Source organism: Caretta caretta, chromosome 3, assembly GCF_965140235.1.
Source record: "Caretta caretta isolate rCarCar2 chromosome 3, rCarCar1.hap1, whole genome shotgun sequence".
In the NCBI taxonomy this organism is placed as follows: Eukaryota; Metazoa; Chordata; order Testudines; family Cheloniidae; genus Caretta; species Caretta caretta.
Genome location: NC_134208.1, coordinates 30,134,951 through 30,153,089, shown reverse-complemented (window position 1 = coordinate 30,153,089; position 18,139 = coordinate 30,134,951). Strand labels below are relative to the sequence as shown.

Genomic DNA, 18,139 nt, shown 5'->3' with positions numbered 1-18,139 from the left:
TCCTGGCCCCCTGGCAGACTTTGCTACTTAGGAGAGGATCCCAGGGCCAGCTCTCTACCTGGGTTCCTCCTTGACCCTCCCAGACTCTCCACTTGCCCTCATCATAGAGTGACTACAGAGTTTTTTCCTACATCCCCCTTCTGCTCCAGACTTCCTCTCTCTAACCACCCAGCTCCTCTCCCAGCTGGGACTCATCTTGGATTAGGGCTGACCCACCCTTCGGGTGCAGCCAGGTGGGTTAGCCTCAGGTCCACATTAACCCTTTCACTATCCATGTAGGTAGACACCCCTTCACACTATTCTATGGGAATGTGTAGCTAAAGCATAAGCAGGATGCAATATGAATGAAGGAAACAACTAACTTTCCTCATTCCCTTATCCTTGCTGGCCCGAATAACTTCTTCCCTTCCAATGGAAATAGGCTTCTAGGGAACTGCATAGCAAAAACAGGGACAGGATCAGTATTACCTTTAAGTAAGGCCTAAGTAAGTAAGTATCCACCCTTTATAGTGACAGAGCAACACTTGCATGTAGGTGGGGCTGTATAATCATGAGCTTGCTTTTCTATCTGTCACATAGTTTTCAATCCACATGACAGTATTCATATTCAAGCCAATTTGAATCAAATGTTTTAGAGAGACTGTCAAATGTTTTACTAACATCTAAATTATGAATATTGTATCTACCACTTCTTTCATCCACTAATGTTGTTCGTGTCAAAAACAATTACACTTGTCTAGCACAATATCTTTTGATAAGTCCAAACTACTTACTGTTATCTTCTGGGGGGGGGAAAAATTACTTGCACCTTTCTTCCATTGCTTTCCTAATGCTAGAACTTCGAAGTTACACTTCTAAGGCAGTAACTGGCAGGACAGCTCTCCTTTCCAATTTTGAAGACCAGTAGTATATTTGCTTTTCTTTAATCATATCTTACTGGTTATTTTCCTATGACTTTTCAAAAAATATATGTCAGTGTTACAGTAGGTTTATTTGCTATTTCCCTCAATACTAGCTGGACCTACTGATTAGTAGATGAACACCGTTTTCCATTTATCTCCCTTGTTATCCATACAATTAAAAAAAAATTAAATTTCAGCTCTTTTGGGAACATTACAACCAGACCTCTCAACCGAGCAAATTCTAAATGTGAGCTGCAGTGTGTGACTGTGGATACATGAGCTGCCCGCTTGTGGCCAGGATGCCTCTGCTCTGCCCTTTATTCTCCATCTTCCAGGCTGTTTTACACAGACTCCACACACTTGCTTATCCAATTGCCATCCTTACAGGGATCTGGGTTTATTCAGCCAATAGCTCAAAAGTAAAGCTCAGAGTCTCAAAAATCTGTTCCACGGATGGCTCTAACCTCAGGGCCTGGGAGAGCGAAAGGATTCCTTTGTCTAGTCCTTTTCCTTTTTTATGAGTTCTTAGAGGGTAATACACCTGGGGTTTAGTATGCAGTTGTCCTGCTGAGAGCTTACTCCTCTGTAGACTTCCCAGAATCAGCTCCCTCAAAACCTCCTTTAGCTCTTTTATCAAGAACCAGCTGCTTGCAGTTCTCTCCCTATGCCAGGTGTCTCTGGTTAGTTCATTTAGCTTGTTAGCTCCCTCACAAAGATCCAAAATGAGAGACCAACAAATAAATATTCCTGCAGGAAACTTAACATTCTGTGGAATTCCTTCCTTCAGTATAAACAATTATTTGTAGAGCCTCGGTTTCACGATTCGTTATCTCTGATGTAAACAATTGTGAATAACAAAAGTGAGGAGACCCAAAATGTGTGTGGAACAGAGTTCACTTTGGGACTAAAATGAGGGATGTCCCTCAAGACGAGGGACAACTGAGATGTATGGTTACAACTTTTACTGTGGGGTTGCTACTGGCTGTGCCTCCAGAACAGGATGTGCTGTTGCTAAGAAAGTGGTTTCTGTAGCAGACATAATCACATAAACACTTTCTGATTCTCTTTCCCTCACCTAGGTGATCCTTACAGGAGCTGAAGAAGTCTGGATAGAAGCAGCCCAAAATCTGATTTAGTTGTTTTTGTCTCAGATGGAATGTGAGCAAACCCCACATTAAAGGATCTGTCAGCTCAGGCATTCTTGAACTTCAAGACACTATGGGTGCACAACAACCAGAAAAACAACTCATTATTTTGCAGCCATTGGCCCTTCTGATCATTCATACTAAGCTATAGTAATACTAGAAAAAAGTAACATTTTCATCACACTGAATGTGCAAAATTCCCATTAACAAGAGGAGCGTGAATTCCAGAATATTATTGACCTATTAGTTTTAACTGGTTTTAAAAAACAAACCATTTACAGGTTGCAAGTGGAAAGCAACTAATATAGTAAATTGCTAAAGAAAAGCTACAGATACCTGGGCAAAAACAGCAGGCCAAGCAGGGCTCAAAATCAGTTATGCCAAAACAAATATCCTTGAAACCCAGACATCAAGCAGTAACATCATATTAGATGGCAAAAACATCAAGAAAGTAGAAAAGTTCATTTATCTGGGCAGCACCATATTAGCCAACAAATTTCTGGAGAAAGAAGTGACCTCAAGGAAATATCATTAAACAATGTGTGAAAATCAGAGAAACATCAAGAAAGTAGAAAAGTTCATTTATCTGGGCAGCACCATAGTAGCCAACAAATTTCTGGAGAAAGAAGTGACCCCAAGGAAATATCATTAAACAATGTGTGAAAATCAGAGATACACAGCACCACAACAAAACTAAGAAATTTCAACTCAAACATAAATCTCAGTGCTAACATGCATCTGTGAAAGCTGGTGATCCATTAATGTGTTAGATAGAAAACTAGACACCTTGGAATATAAAAACCTATGAAATATTTTAGGCACCAGATAGAGACTGTCACTAGTGAAGAGATCCAATAAATTACCAACCAGTGGCTCTTCTCCACTAGAATCAGAAGGAAACACTGGACATATCTGGGGCATGTATTTTGGATGCCAACACACAGACTCCCACATGAAGCTGTCAAGTGGAAACCAACTGGTGTGAGGAAAGAGGGCGCCCAAGAGAAACCTTAAAAAGGGTCCTTTGCAGGTAGGTAGGGCAGAACAGTTGATCTCAACACCTTGGAGCAGTTTGAAACAGCAGCTATCCCATTCAATTACATCATATAATGGCAAACAACTAAATAATGACAAATGTTATAAATGCTTGTATACAGATGCTAGAAGTCTAAATACTAAGATGGGTGAACTTGAGTGCCTGGTCTTATATGAGGATATGGACATACTAGGCATCACAGAAACTTTGTAGAACAATGCTAACCAACGGAATATGGTAATACCAGAGTACAAAATATATAGGAATGACAGAGTAGATTGTGCTGGTGAGGGGGTGGCACTATATGTGAAAGAAACCATAGAGTCAAATATAGCAGAAATCTTAAAGGGACCAAACTGTACCAGAGAATTTCTATGGATAGAAACTCCATGCTTGAATAATAAGAGGATAGCAGTGGTGGCAGTGATTGTGAAATGCTTAGGTAGATTAGAGAGGCTACAAAAACAGAAAACTCAGTAACAATGGGGGATTTCAACTAAGCCCATATTGACTGGGTACATGTCCCCTCAGGACAGGATGCAGAGATAAAGTTTCTACACATCATTAATGAGTGGTTCTTGGAACAGCTAGTCCTGGAACCCACAAGGGGAGAGGCAATTCTTGATTTACCCTAAGCGGAGCACAAGGTCTGATCTGAGAGGTGAATATAGCTGAACCATTCAGTAATAGCAAACATAATGTAATTAAATTTAACATCCTTGGGATGGGGGTGGAGGGGAAGATACCAAAGAAACCCCCCACAATAGCATTTAACTTCAAAAGGGGGGAACCTAAATAAAAATGAGTAAATTAGTTAAAAGGAAATTAAAGAGAACTGTCACAAGAAAAAAATGACTGCAACCCACATGGAAGCTGTTTAATAACACCATAGCAGAGGCTCAAACTAAATGTATACACTAAATTAAATAAAAAAAAGTAAGAGACCCAAAAAATGCCATCATGGCTAAACAACATAATAAAAGAGGCAGTTAGAGGCAAAAATCCATCCTTTAAAAATTGGAAGTAAAATCCTACTGAGGAAAATAGAAGTATAAATTCTGGCAAGTCAAGTGTAAATGCATAATTATGCAAGCCAAAAAACAATTTGAAGAGCAACTAGTAAAAGACACAAAAATGATCAGCAAAAAATTTTTTTAAGTACCTCAGAAGCAGGAAGCCTGCCAAACAGTCAGTAGGGACACTGGATGATCAAGGTGCTAAAGAAACAGACAAGGCCATTGTGGAGAAGCTAAGTAAATTCTTTGCATCGATCTTCACTGCAGAGGATGTGCGGGGGACTCCCACACCTGAGCCATTGTTTTTAAATCAGACGAATCTGAGGAATAGTTCTAGAGTGAGGGATTAGTAGAGGAGATTTCGGAACAAACTGATAAATTAAACAGTAATAAGTCACCAGGACTAGATGGTATTCACCCAAGAGTTCTGAAGAAACTCAAATATGAAATTACAGAACTACAAACTGTAGTCACTGTACCAGATAAGGGTAGCTAATGTAATGCCGAAAAAAGGCTCCAGCGGTGATCCTGGCAATTATAGGCCAGTAAGCCTAATTTCAGTACCAGGCAAATTGGTTGAAACTATAGTAAAGAACAGAAATCCCAGACACATAGATGAACATTATATGATGGAGAAGAGTCAATATGGCTTTTGTAAAGGGAAATCATGCCTCACCTATCTGTTAGAATTCTCTGAGGGTGTCAACAAGCATGCAGACAGAGTGATCCAGTGAATATAATGTACTGAGACTTTCAGAAAGCCTTTGAAAATGTCCCACACCAAAAGCTCTTAAGCAAAACAAGCAGTCATGGGATAAGAGGAAAGGACTTCCCATGGATCAGTACCTGATTAAAAGATAGGAAACAAAGGGTAGGAAGAAATGGTTGGCTTTCACAATGGAGACCTCTGCTGTTCATCATATTCATAAATGATCTGGAAAAGGCTGTGAACAGTGAGGTGTCAAAATTTGAATACAAAATTATTCAAGAAAGTTAATTCCAAAGCTGACTGTGAAGAGTTACAAAGCAATCTTACAAAATTGGGTGACCAGGCAAGAAAATTAAAGACAAAGTGGGTGAGGTAATATCTTTTATTGGACCAACTTCTGTTGGTGAGAGAGAGAGAGTAGCTTTCAAGCTTACACAGAGCTCTTCTTCAGGTCAGCTCTCTGTAAGTTCAAAAGCTGTCTCTCTCACAAACTCTCTCCTTTAAAGTAATTTGTTCCGTATGGCTGATGTCAGGTGTTCATCCCAGAATAACAGAGTGATATCTTGCTGACTTCAGATCTGTCACAATCTTCTGTTTGACTTTTGTTGCCAGTAACTGTATGATCTCATTTTGAATTTTTTTTTCCAAGGTAGTGGGTGGTGACTCTTCTTAGATGCTCCTGGAGTACAGCATCAAACTCAGCCATCAGCTCCACAATTTTAAGGAAGTTTCCATTGTTTGGCACCTACAGCTGATCTGAAGTGCCACGCAGTGCTAGGTTTTGGGTAGCAAGCATTCTCACAATGGCAATGAGCCTTTTCAGAACATTTTGCCAGTAAAGAGACTCTGATGCAATCTTCTCTTGGTGCTGATCATCTATGGTGGCCTTTAACCTTCGTCTCATCTCAAGCTCTTTCCACCTATGGAATGCTCTCTGGTGATTTGCTGCCTTCTCATGGAATGCCAGATTTCTTGTCAGATTTTTCCAGTCCTTTGTTCTTGTAGAATCCAATGGGTCAGGAACATTAGACTGGAAGAGTTTGCAACAAAAACAGTATGCAGCATTCTGGGGTTTTGAGTACATAAGCCATGGCCTCTCCGCTTTGTCACCATTGGGGATTTCATGCCAGTAACGTGTTGGATGGAAACTTCTATTTTCATTCTTTGGGGAACATGAAGTTTTTCACTTGCTGTGGCCCATGCAGTACAAGGAAGTCCCTCAGGCTACTGCTCAAGTAGGTCCACAGTCCTGGATTATCTAGACTTAAGGAACTAAACTCAGCAGCAGCTGTTTCTTGTGCCTCCACCGCACTCTTCTCTGATCTACACTTTTCTTCAGGAATGTGCATGGTTACATCCATTTGAGATGGAGATATGGATGCTGCAGTAGCTGCCAGGTCACCTGCACTCTGACTAACTGCAAGATCAGGCATCTCCTCACCACTCACATCCTCACTGGGGCCGGACGGCTCACCGTGAACATTTGTGTCTATGTGTCTCAGGAGAGCTCCTTCCTGCTTAGATAAAAAAGCTTCCTTTGCTCTCTTTCTTTTTCTGAATGCTGCCCCAGAGGGGCATTTTCTTCTTTCACTCATGACTTCTGTTCTGTGCCAGCTATAGTGGCTCTCAACACTCAATTGAAGGGGACAAATAAGCAGGCTGGTAGCAGGGCCTGAGTGAGGGAAGATATCAGCGTCTTAAGGGCCTAACTGGCTCCTACTACTTCAGTTGACTGCCTGTTCTCCTCCTCAAGTGGGTTCAGGGAAGCAGCAGGAAACAGGAAGTTCCCTAAGAAGCCGGTGTTAATCAGTACAGGCACCGGGAGGTGCTAGAGAGGTACATAAGAGGCTCCTCCTCCTCTCTCTCCCTGCAGCTCCTGCTGCTTTCTGTTATTCCCTCTCACCTTTTCTCCTGCCTGCCTGTTACGTCTCTCGTGCCCTCCTTCCTCCAGCACAGCACTCCACCATTTCTGTGCATCTAGAGCAGAGACAATACATATGCATCAGCAGCAGACATAATTTTCTACACTCTGGGTCCTAGTGGCACCCCTCCACAGTCTGACACCTGAGGGCGGCCACCTCAGTTTGCCTCCTGGTAAGGCCAGCCCTGAAGACAGTGTAAACCTAGACCATCCCTGACTGTGTTTAAGAACATAAGAACGACCACATTGGGTCAGACCAGTGTTCCATCTAGCTCAGTGTCTTGTCCTCTGACAGTGGCCAGAGCTCGATGCTTAGGTGGGAATGACCAGAACAGGGCAATTAATGAGTGATCCATCCCCGCCTCAGGTGCCAAAACATTGTGGCCTGGCCCTGTCTGTCTTGCCTCAGTGCAGGAGGCTGGACTAAATGACCTCTCAAGTCAAGGTCTGCTTTGGCATAATTTTAAAGCCTGACCCAAACCCAACTAGACCACGGCCAATCTGAGCAGGTTGCGTTCTTTTCCTGCCTGACCTGACTCCAACACTTGTAGTTGGGTCCCGCTGGGTTCGGGTCCTGTTGCAAGGATCCGCTCTCAAGGTCCCTCCCAGCCCTGCATTTCTATGATTCTATGCGGGAGTTACACCGACATAGAACTCTTTACAGAAATTAATATTAATGGCAGTTCCAAACCTAATCTACCCTGCACAGAAATGTAAAAAGCCCTAACGTTTCGCACTTTCGCCCTGAGTATATCAAAATTCTGGTAGGCTGTTGTAGTTCATAAAAGTTCCCCAACTAGAATTCCACACTTTAAAGAGGGGCCAAGCTGCAGATTTCGGTTCTAGATTTCAAACGGCACTAAATTTGAGGCGTTTGAATCCAGGGATTAAGTTCACGCCCATCTCCACGATTAATAACTGAAAGTTGCACAGTGTTCTTTCCAGACAGGGTGGATGTGTTGTGTCACTAACAGACAACTCATAAAAAAAGGCATTACCATTTAAACACTGGCATTGAGTTTATTTTCAACATATCTTTGTGAAAATCCTATTCTTTTTACTAAAACTATTAGTTTAAGTTTATTGGTTTAGAAAATCCCTCATAACATAAATAAATATGTTTTCTACCAGGTCTGTGGCCAATAGATACTTATTTGACCTGTAAACAGAAGCTAAGGGTTGCTATGGTGTGTTCTTTTGCTCAAAGGCTATTTAGTTCATTGAGCGAACAACAATACCTACAGTGGAGTTCATAAAACACAGAGCATAGGAGTAAAACAACTGTCCTCAGCATGGCTCTGCAAAGTCCTTATTTCAAGAATACCAGTGTGATATCGCAAGATCAACAGCGAAGGTACGTACAAGCAGGAAGTCAGACTGATCAGTTTCATTGTAGGAGGGGTTACTTTAACCTATATTTTGTGATATCAAGATATAAAGCAGCTCTCAAAGTTTGTTTGTTTTTGTGTTTTTTACCAGCTCAAACACCAAAAGTTATAGGCTGCCTTTAGTTAAAATACACATTCTAAATAAATATTTACCATATATTAGGCTAAAGGGACATTTAAGAGATTCCAAAAGGAGTGTGGGCTGCTCCAGAATGGGAGTACAGAGTGCCCAAGGACATGATGCAGCTTTATTTATTTATACCACTCCCCCTACACTTAAACATGCCTCTCAGCATTTGATGCAAATGGTATATGGCAGTTGAGATTACTATTAGCTTTGAGTTCAGTTCAGTCTGAAAACTTCACACACAGTGGTCCCACAAGCTGAACGTTTAGCTGAGTCAAGCAAGGTTTCAAAATTAAACTTTTTCACAAGAATATTCAATCCTATTAAGTATGGAGTTGCTGATGCATCTCTAAAATGAATACATCTATTAGGTCTGGTCTACACCTAAAAATTAGATCAACCTAGCTATGTTGCTCAGGGCTATGACAAATTTCATGCCTTGAGCACCATAGGTAGGTTGACCTATGCTCTAGTATAGACACGACTAAGTCAATGGAAGAACTCTCTTCTCGTGGAGATGGATCAACTACAATGACAGAAAAACCCCTTCCACGACGGTAAGAAGCGTCTCTACCCTACGGCGCTACAGCGGCAGAGCTGCAGTGCCATAGCTGGGCGGCTGTAGCAGCTATGGTGTAGACATGGTCTTAATTAGAAGAGAAAGTAACAACTTAGAGTTTTTAAACTGTGTCCATGCTGTATCTACAAGTATACAAAAGCTGCTGCTATTTACTTATGCTAACTAACTGATCAGAGAGTACATGGTTTACTAAAATCAGAAATACAGTAAGTATAGGTAAAAGCTTCCATATGAATTCTCAAAAAGAAAAGGAGTCCTTGTGGCACCTTAGAGACTAACCAATTTATTTGAGCATGAGCTTTCGTGAGCTAAGCTCATGCTCAAATAAATTGGTTAGTCTCTAAGGTGCCACAAGGACTCCTTTTCTTTTTGCGAAGACAGACTAACAGGGCTGTTACTCTGAAACCTGTCATATGAATTCTGTTTACAATTTTACTTTTAGTCTCAAATGTCCAGCTTTTCTGAATAGTCCTAAAAGGGTGTTAGAAGGAAAGGTTGATGCTTTTAAAAAATTAATAAGGAAGCCAATTTTAATGGGAAATAGTGGTTTGGCTCACATGGGAGTAATTAACTATAATAGGAGTTACACTTGTAATAAGTCAGGCAAAGAATTGAATATTTCACCCCTCATTAGTAAAAGAAGGTAATATGTGAAGCAGGAGTTCTGTTCATTTATTATCAGTAATAGAACATAATGACATATCAGTTCATTGAGTGGCCATTACTCCAAGACAGAGATGGGATGGGTCTGAAGGGGTACCTTTTACTGATCAGTTGCATCATCTCTTATATATGTAATAAATTATTCTTGGAAATAAACAAAAACTTAAGAACTTCTGAAATAGGAATGTGGAAAGACATTAGTAAGAAAATTATTTTTAAAACCAAACTGTAGATTATTAGAACTTAAAATATTAAATCTAATTTCTGTTTTGCCATTTCTAGTTCATTTACTTTTTAATCTCTCTCATCTTGGACAACGGATATAGACTAGTTGCTTCCTCTTCTATATCTAGTCAGTCAAATTCATTTTTAGGTTATACACCTAGGTGGTGCAAATACTGCAGGAAAATGTTTATTTTAATGGTTTTGTTTCCATGGGTTTTTTTTTTAATTGTGGGAATTTGTCTTATGTTTTGTAAAATCTTGTTTATAAAACCCTAAATTTTGGACCAAAGCTGATGATATTCCCTAAGAACTATAGTATATTATAAACAGAATAATCTATATTACTAATCAAAAGAGAAATAGAGCAAATTATTCTGTTGATCTAACTCATCTACTGATTTCCGCTTTATGTTTTTAAGATGTTAAATCATCTAACTAACAACTTGTATCTGATCAGGTTATTGTCTTAATTGTCTCTGTGTACAGTTAGAGTAGGCTCAGATGTGCTTGTGTCTTTACTGAATGTGCCACAAACAGAACATCATCTCTTAGTGAATTATGACTAAAAAGCAAAGCAAGTAAAGAAATCTTAGAGACCTAATTCCATATGTCTCCATGCATGAATCAGCGTAACGTTCCCCAGATGACCACAAGCAGCTTTAATATAAATTAATATGCTGGTACCATTGTCCTTATGTAGAACAAATGGAGTTGGAATTAAGAGGTGCGATGTGCATGAGATAGAGGTTCATGATGCCAAAGGCAGATGTATGCACTCAGAAACCATGTCCCTTTACTCCTAAAAATCTAACTTGGAATGCCTTCCATGGCTGCAACCAAAGAAGACCTGCAAAGCAGCATCTCTTTGAGACTGAAGAGGAGCAAGAATTTCTGTCCCATTGTTCCCTTATGAGACCCAGCTTCTGAGTCATGCAAATGGACTTAGCGCTTGTCTTCATGTACAGCACTGCAGCGCATCTGGTGAAGACACTCTATGCCAGTGGGAGAGAGCTCTCCCGTCGGCATAATAAAACCACCTCCACAAGAGGCAGGAGAAGCTATGTTCACTGGAGAAGCTCTCCCACCGACATAGCTCTGTCCATACCAGCACTTATGTTGGTATACCTTATGTCACTCAGTGGGGTGGTTTATTTACACCCCGGAGCAACATAAGTTCTCCGAACATAAGTTGTAGTGTAGACCTAGCCTTCATCTAAATCAGATTTTAGCCCCAGAACTGTGCATAGAACACAGTATATGGTACAAGTCTAAAAAAATATTCTTGTGTGTTGTAAATAATGTATATAGTACATCTCCTAACTGAAGCTCTGATACTGCAAACACTTATGTATCTGCTTAATTTTTCATGAGCCACTGAAGTCAATGCAAGATCAAAGCCTAAAATATTAAAATCTCCAAATTATTTTGTCACCTCATTATGTCAGGCCAGTGACCTAGTCTTCAAAGTTGCTGAGCCTTGACTCTAAAGGAAGCAGAGGGTGATTGGCCCAGTTAAGGGAGCACAATAAACCACGGCAAAACCACAAACAAAAACTTTCCCATCTCAGACAAAACTTACCCCAGTCTTAGCGGGTCCTTGAAACATTAATGTCGCCGTGTGTAATCTGTCCATTTCTGTAGAACAGCAAAATTACAATGTCAACGAAGAAATTTAATAAGACACTGACAAAGACATTAACACCCTTCCACAGCAGATGAATTCTGTTAATTTAATCAAATGCTCATTCCCTTGAATTAACACTCCTCCTTTTTGAGATATAACAGGAAAATGGAATCCTGACAATTCAACAGAGGCAAATCAAGGCCTAATTTTTAAACAGGCTTGAGAGAATTAGATTTTTTTTTTTAAATCAGTAAATGTAATACATTTAATCAGTAAACATCAATTTCACTGTACACACACAAACCAATGAAAAACAATATTTCGATCAATAAAAATCTAAATGTACAGATGCAAAGAAGAAAAATGCTGTTTGAGAACTTCCTTGCATTGGATTTACTTTGTATATTTTTGTTAGGGACTTATTCCTTCACCCACTTACTTCCCTGGTCCTTCTTGCATGAACAGAGAGCAACAATACCTGAAGTCCAAATTTGCAAACAATTCAATGTTTATTGGGGTGAACTTCCAGCAAGCATGATTCCAGTTTCCTTCCTTAGCGTCCTCCTTCCCAGCTCTGACACCACAGAGCCTTACCTGTGTCCCTGTTCCCATTCCCCCCTTAGCAAAACATGATTCCAATTTCCCCACCCCCATTCCCATTTCCCCCCCTTACTTCCTGATTGACTCTGCTTAGCTATACCTTAACCAATCATTTTACTGAAATTTAACTAACCAATCCTAACATATCGTAACATGATTATTTAACCAATTATATCCCACCACCTTAATTAGTTTATTAAGTATTCATATTATTAGTTATTAATATTAATTAGTTTATTAATTATACAGCAGACAGAAACAATCACAGAACCAGACAGAGATTATACAGAAAAACAATAGGGAAACGGGGACTACAATGATAGAACAACACAGAAATGAGGATTTCACAACTACATCTATAAAGACATAAGGGTTTCCCAGCTGTGTCTATTGATAAGTGAGTTCTTGCCACACAGGATGCTATCAAACCAAGTTTCCTTTTACATTTTCTAGGCACTTCCCTTTCTCTGGAGGTGATAGGCACTATCAGGACAGGATTGTATTCCTAACAGCCCAACAGCACCTTACTTCAATGTGACTAGTTTGGAATTTGAGGATGTGACTGTTTGCTTCCCAGCTTATAGCTGCCTCTGCGCTTAGCTAAAGGCCTTAGCCAAAGAACAGGGCCTCAGACTGTCACAGTAAGAGAGGGCCCTTACACCGGCAGACAGTGATTTGGATTCTTTCTTTTATACCTCTATAACTAGCTAAGTGATAAGAATACACCTAAATTCTTAGAGTATAGGCCTTTACAGACAGGCCTGAATATCTATATCCTAACACTCCACCCCTTTTTTTCCTTTTTCTTTTGGGATCCTCCTGCCCAGGTATCCCTCGAAAAGCATAGGACATATGGTGACATTTCCTGATAGGGCCAGGCATCAAGGTGGAATGCATCATTGCTCCATCTGTCCCACTGCCCCTTGTGTAGTATAGTGCCCTACACCTTCTCTTGTACGGGCATACCACACCTATTCCAATTAGTGTTCCAGACTTCCCATTATAGTGGGCCCGAGAAGGTTGAGTCCGGTTTGTCTAGTACACTGTAGGGTTTGGAGGCCTTATTACATTACTTATAGATTATCCCATATGCAACGTAACACAAGTACTGTTAACAATACAAAATCCACAGCAACACCAAGTCCTGACCGCTGCAGTATGGTCCAACATCCAAGCCACCACCAAAACACTGCCTCTCCTCCTTCGACGGGTCACGATCTTATGTGTCCAGTTGCTGGCAGTTGCAACAAGCTGCCCCTGCAGGTTTTGCATGCTTTTGTCCATATCATAAGTCCATTGAATGTTCACAAAGAAATGGGATATTGTCCAAACCAGCTTAACCACTTGGTATGGGATCAGGCAGTATGCCCTGGTTTGATTATTCACACCAATAAGATTCACAGATCCATTTGTGCACCAAAGTCCAGATAGCAGCATGTAGATGGGTGCAGTTTGGTTATGGGCTGGTGTAATTGTGCCCCCAGTAATACATACAGTCCCAGCAAAACACCTTACAGTACACCCAATTGTCCACCCCTTGCATAAGCCATTGATGCTGCTCCTCCATAGTCATAGGAGAGGGGCACATCCAAACATCTTCTGTTGATTTACACCATTTCACACACCCCTTCATTGATTCCCAGTGAGCTCCTCCCCTTCTCATTATTCCCATAGAGCTTGTGGGGACCACCTTAGTTGCCGTTCCATTTCCAGGTACCATGGTAGCTATTACACAGGTGCTGGCCTCCTAGTTGAGCATTTTGCATTCTCATATGCATCTCCCACCCTGCAAGGTTAGCCTTTTGAAGCCATCCCCCACCCACTTCATGTTTCTGTTCATTAAAACACAACAATGCTAGCAAGATGACAAACACCACAGACAAACAACACAAAACATAGATCCATGGTATTCTGGGTTATTTTTCCGCTGGCGCCAGCTTGCTTGTAGAGTGTCTGAAAAACAAAAGAAACAATTTCCACCACCCCCTACTGGGGACAAATTATTGCCTAATAATAATACCACTTCCTTTTACAAATTTCTTTGCTATTTGCAGGAAAAACAGAAGAATTACCTCCAGGCTGTCCTTATTTTGTTCTATAGTCAGGCTAGTGAATTACCCCACTCACTGGTCATTTATGAAATTCATGAGGTGGTGTACCTCAGTTTCCCCTCTTGTACAACAGACCAAGTTTGCAATAGTTTCTCTGCTGTACCAAGCATTAAGTTTATTCTCAGATAATAGCTGAGACAGCTTAGATTTTAGCACTGTACACACACACACAACCCTTAAGGTTAACCTGTTCCCCTTATTTTTAAGCTTGACTTGTTTTTTCTTTTTTCACCTCCCTTTCCTGGAGGGCCATAATCTGAGTCTTCTAGTAGCTTGTTTGCTGACCAGATGTATTCATTATCTGCAGCTCCTTTGTGCCCATCCGCTAGGTAATTTGCATTTACACAGAGGCTTTCTAGCATGCTTTTGGATCCAAAGCTATTAGCAGCTCAGAGACTGTCTTAAAAGGGACACATTCCACTTCCACTAGAGTTCTGATTACTTTCCACTTTCATCTCCTGCTCCAAAGCACACAAAGATCTGAAAAAGAAAGCACAACCTATTGTGGCTCCCTTTTGGAACGCTAATAGGATTTTAATTAAGTACCTTGTTTTGTTTTCATTTCCTTTTTTTTTTACCCCTTCTTCAATATACACTGCACATGTCCTGGGAAAATGCACATTCCTTCCATAGTTTAACCTCCATAACATTAGCCATATTAATTTTACACAAGGTGTAACTGCCTCCCCTGTGCTCACAGAGTTTTTATGCACACCCACCAAAGCAACAATCTGATCCCTCAGAGCCATCCCAAGGCTTAGTGTTCCCATCATTCCTCCCCTTTTCCTTTTCTTTTTCCTATGCACACATACAAAATTCTCTTTTGCCTAACATCCCTTGCACTGTGATTACTGTTTTACACAATTGTACCTTGATTACACTCCCATCCTGTACAACTAGACACAACCAGGGGCAGCCAAGTTAAGTTCCAATAGAAACCCCTTACATCCTTTAGTGATTTTGATTACATTACCCAATAGTCAAATAATTTTGCTCAGATTCTCTCTCTGCCTGCTGCCTGCAGCAGTCCCTTATAGACCGTTTCTGTGGGAAAAGGGCCCATTTTCCCTCAGAATAGCTGTAAAGGCTTCTGGGGACAGAAGCACAGTGGTGGTAGTAGTCACTCTACCTGACCCCCTTGGATAATTTAATTACCAAGCTTCCATCCAATGTGACTGCACAGAGTTGCACATACAGTTACATGTATATAACTGGGTTTTATCATTAAACAAAAACTTCCTTCTTGTAACACCACAACTGTTACTCTTTTAACATCTTCACAACAGTTACCTTTTACCATTTCCACAACTCCCAAATGTTTACTTTCCTCCAAACCCTGTATTATCAATTTTTGCAAAAGCTATTTGTAACTTTTCACTCACTTCTTTAAATCACTTACTCCGACATTTAGTTCTTTAAGGTAGTGCAATTTGTCTGTAACAACGTAGCCACCAAGTACAATTATTGCCACACAGCTGCCTTAACCTGTGCTGTCTTTAGTCTCTAAGGTGCCACAAGTACTCCTTTTCTTTTTGTCTTTACCTTGAGACTGTTCAAAGAGGCAGTAAAACATTTGTCTCCATGGATGCCCATGGATCTTTTACTCCAAAAATTCCAGTGGAATACAACAGACCTCCGTCATGCTTTGTCCAAAATAACCAAAAACATTTCACATAAATATTCAAAGTACCCTCCATTAAAACTTAAGAAAAACAAAAGTGTGGAAAGGCAGGGGGAGAGGAGGGGGAAGAGGTGGAAAGAAACCAATTAAGCCCGTCAGGTCAGTTTAAAGTATAGGCTACCAGCAGCAAATTAAGTAAACCTAGAAAAAGAAGGAAAAGAAGAAAAGGACATAGTTAGCTCTGAGCCAAGAGTAGGCTCCCTGGGTTGAAACAGTTGGGAACCCTTATCCCCAGGTTCTCATTCTAGCTCTGGGAGAAGAGTGGGGTTGTTACCAGCTCCTGCAAACCCTGCCATTTTGCACTTTGAAACCTTTTTTTTTCCCTTCTTCTTCTTCTTCCTTTCTTTCTTTCCACTCCCCCAGGACCAAGTCCCAGCTCCAGTCTCTAAAGGTAGTCTGCTAACTCTGCTTTTGACTTTAAACCGTGTTGTGCCAAATCATCTTTAACCACCCCTAACTAATTTACAACCCTTCAGCAGCCCTTGCTGAAGCAGCACCAAACTTGAAAGATTACTGGAAGCTTCCCATAATGCTGCCCTTCAAACCTCTCACCAGTGGAGTGAAGTGCCTTCTTTCCCTGGAAGGCATTCAGTCCCAATGGGCAGGGACCTTTTTCCACTACCCATATACCAAAGGAAGGTGGGCTCCTCAGACACCCCTCATCCCTCTGGGTCCCCTAACACTTCCTCCATTTCCTTTTTAATCTCATCCCAGGTTGACCCCTGCACCTGGTGTGAGCCCTTGTTCTTCATGATCCATTTATCAAAAAAATCCTTTACCCTGGCTTGCCAGAACCCGCAACTACCATCACGAGAGATTGCGATACCCCCTCCAAGCAGCTGCGCGGACTGTTGGGGAGCGGGACTCACAGGCTGCCACTCACCTATCTGATGCGATTCATCAAAGTCACCGGCACCAAGATGTTAGGGGCTTATTCCTTCACCCACTTACTTCCCTGGTCCTTCTCACATGAACAGAGAGCAACAATACCCGAAGTCCAAAGGTGCAAACAATTTGATGTTTATTGGGGTGAACTTCCAGCAAGCATGATTCCAGTTTCCTTCCTTAGTGTCCCCCTTCCCAGCTCTGACATCACAGAGCCTTACCTGTGTCCCTGTTCCCATTCCCCCTCCCCCGGCTTAGCAAAACATGATTCCAATTTCCCCACCCCCATTCCCTGTTCCCATCCCCCCCTTACTTCCTGACTGACTGCAGACTATATAGTAAAACTTGAGTTCTGCTTAGCTATACCTTAACCAATCATTTTCCTGAAATTTAACTAACCAATCCTAACATATTGTAAAATGTGATGTTTTGACATGTGATGTTGACAATTTGTGGTTTAACTATTAGAAAGCTTTAACTTTTTGAATCTCAATGTCCACTGACATTAAATAATTGTCTGATCCTGCCTATTGTTTCCTGCAACTGTGAAATTTAAATAGATAAAAATTAGGGCTGTGGATTAAACACAGTTAACTCACATGATTAACTCAAAAAAATTAATCGCAATTAAAAAAATTAATCGCAATTAATCGCACTGTTAAACAATCGACTACCAATGGAAATTTATTAAATATTTTTGGATGTTTTTCTACATTTTCAGATATATTGATTTAAATTACAACACAGAATACAAAAAGTGTACAGTGCTCACTTTATATTATTATTTTTTTACAAATATTTGCACTGTAAAATGATATAAGAAATAGTATTTTTCAATTCACCTCATACAAGTACTGTAGTGTAATCTCTTTATTGTGAAAGTACAACTTACAAATGTAGATTTTTTTTACATAACTGCTCAAAAACAAAACAATGTAAAACTTTAGAGCCTACAAGTCCACGCAGGCCTACTTCTTATTCAGCCAATCTCCAAGACAAACAAGTTTGTTTACATTTATGGGAGATAATGCTGACCACCATTACATTACAGTATCACCTGAACATCCCAACCTATGTGAACAAAATAACACAAACAATTGCATCCTGGTTTTTTGCTTGTGGTCCATCAGACCCAGTTCTCTAAAAATTTGGCCCCAGAGTCACACTTGGTGAGGTGAAACGTGAAACCACCACGTAGAGGAGGGGAAAATGTGGGGAAAGTGGGTTCTAGGCCATTAGTATTTAGATGATTTAAACAGTCTGTACAGCCGTTGTAGCGCAGTTGTTCAAACTATGGCATACACACTGGGTGTGTCTGCACTTTGAGCTGGGGTTGTGATTCCCAGCTCCAGGAGACATACCTGCACTAGCTCTGAGAGATCTAGGGTGCTAAAAATAGAGTATACCCACAGCAGCATGAGTAGCAGGATGAACTGGCCACTCCCAAGTAAGTACTCTCTGAGATGCTACATAAGTACTTGGGGCAATTAGCCCCTCCTGTTGCTTGCGCTGTCCCAGTTACACTC

The 18,139-nt window shown here is 40.8% G+C and overlaps 1 long non-coding RNA gene across 1 annotated transcript in view; it reads right to left on the bottom strand.

Annotated features, from left to right (window-relative positions):
* Nucleotides 1-18,139, bottom strand: part of LOC125634578 (uncharacterized) — a 275,616-nt gene that overhangs the window by 219,591 nt on the left and 37,886 nt on the right. The window contains exon 3 of the long non-coding RNA XR_012667554.1: nt 11,292-11,347. This is a non-coding gene — a long non-coding RNA (uncharacterized LOC125634578). The remainder of the gene's footprint in view (nt 1-11,291; nt 11,348-18,139) is intronic.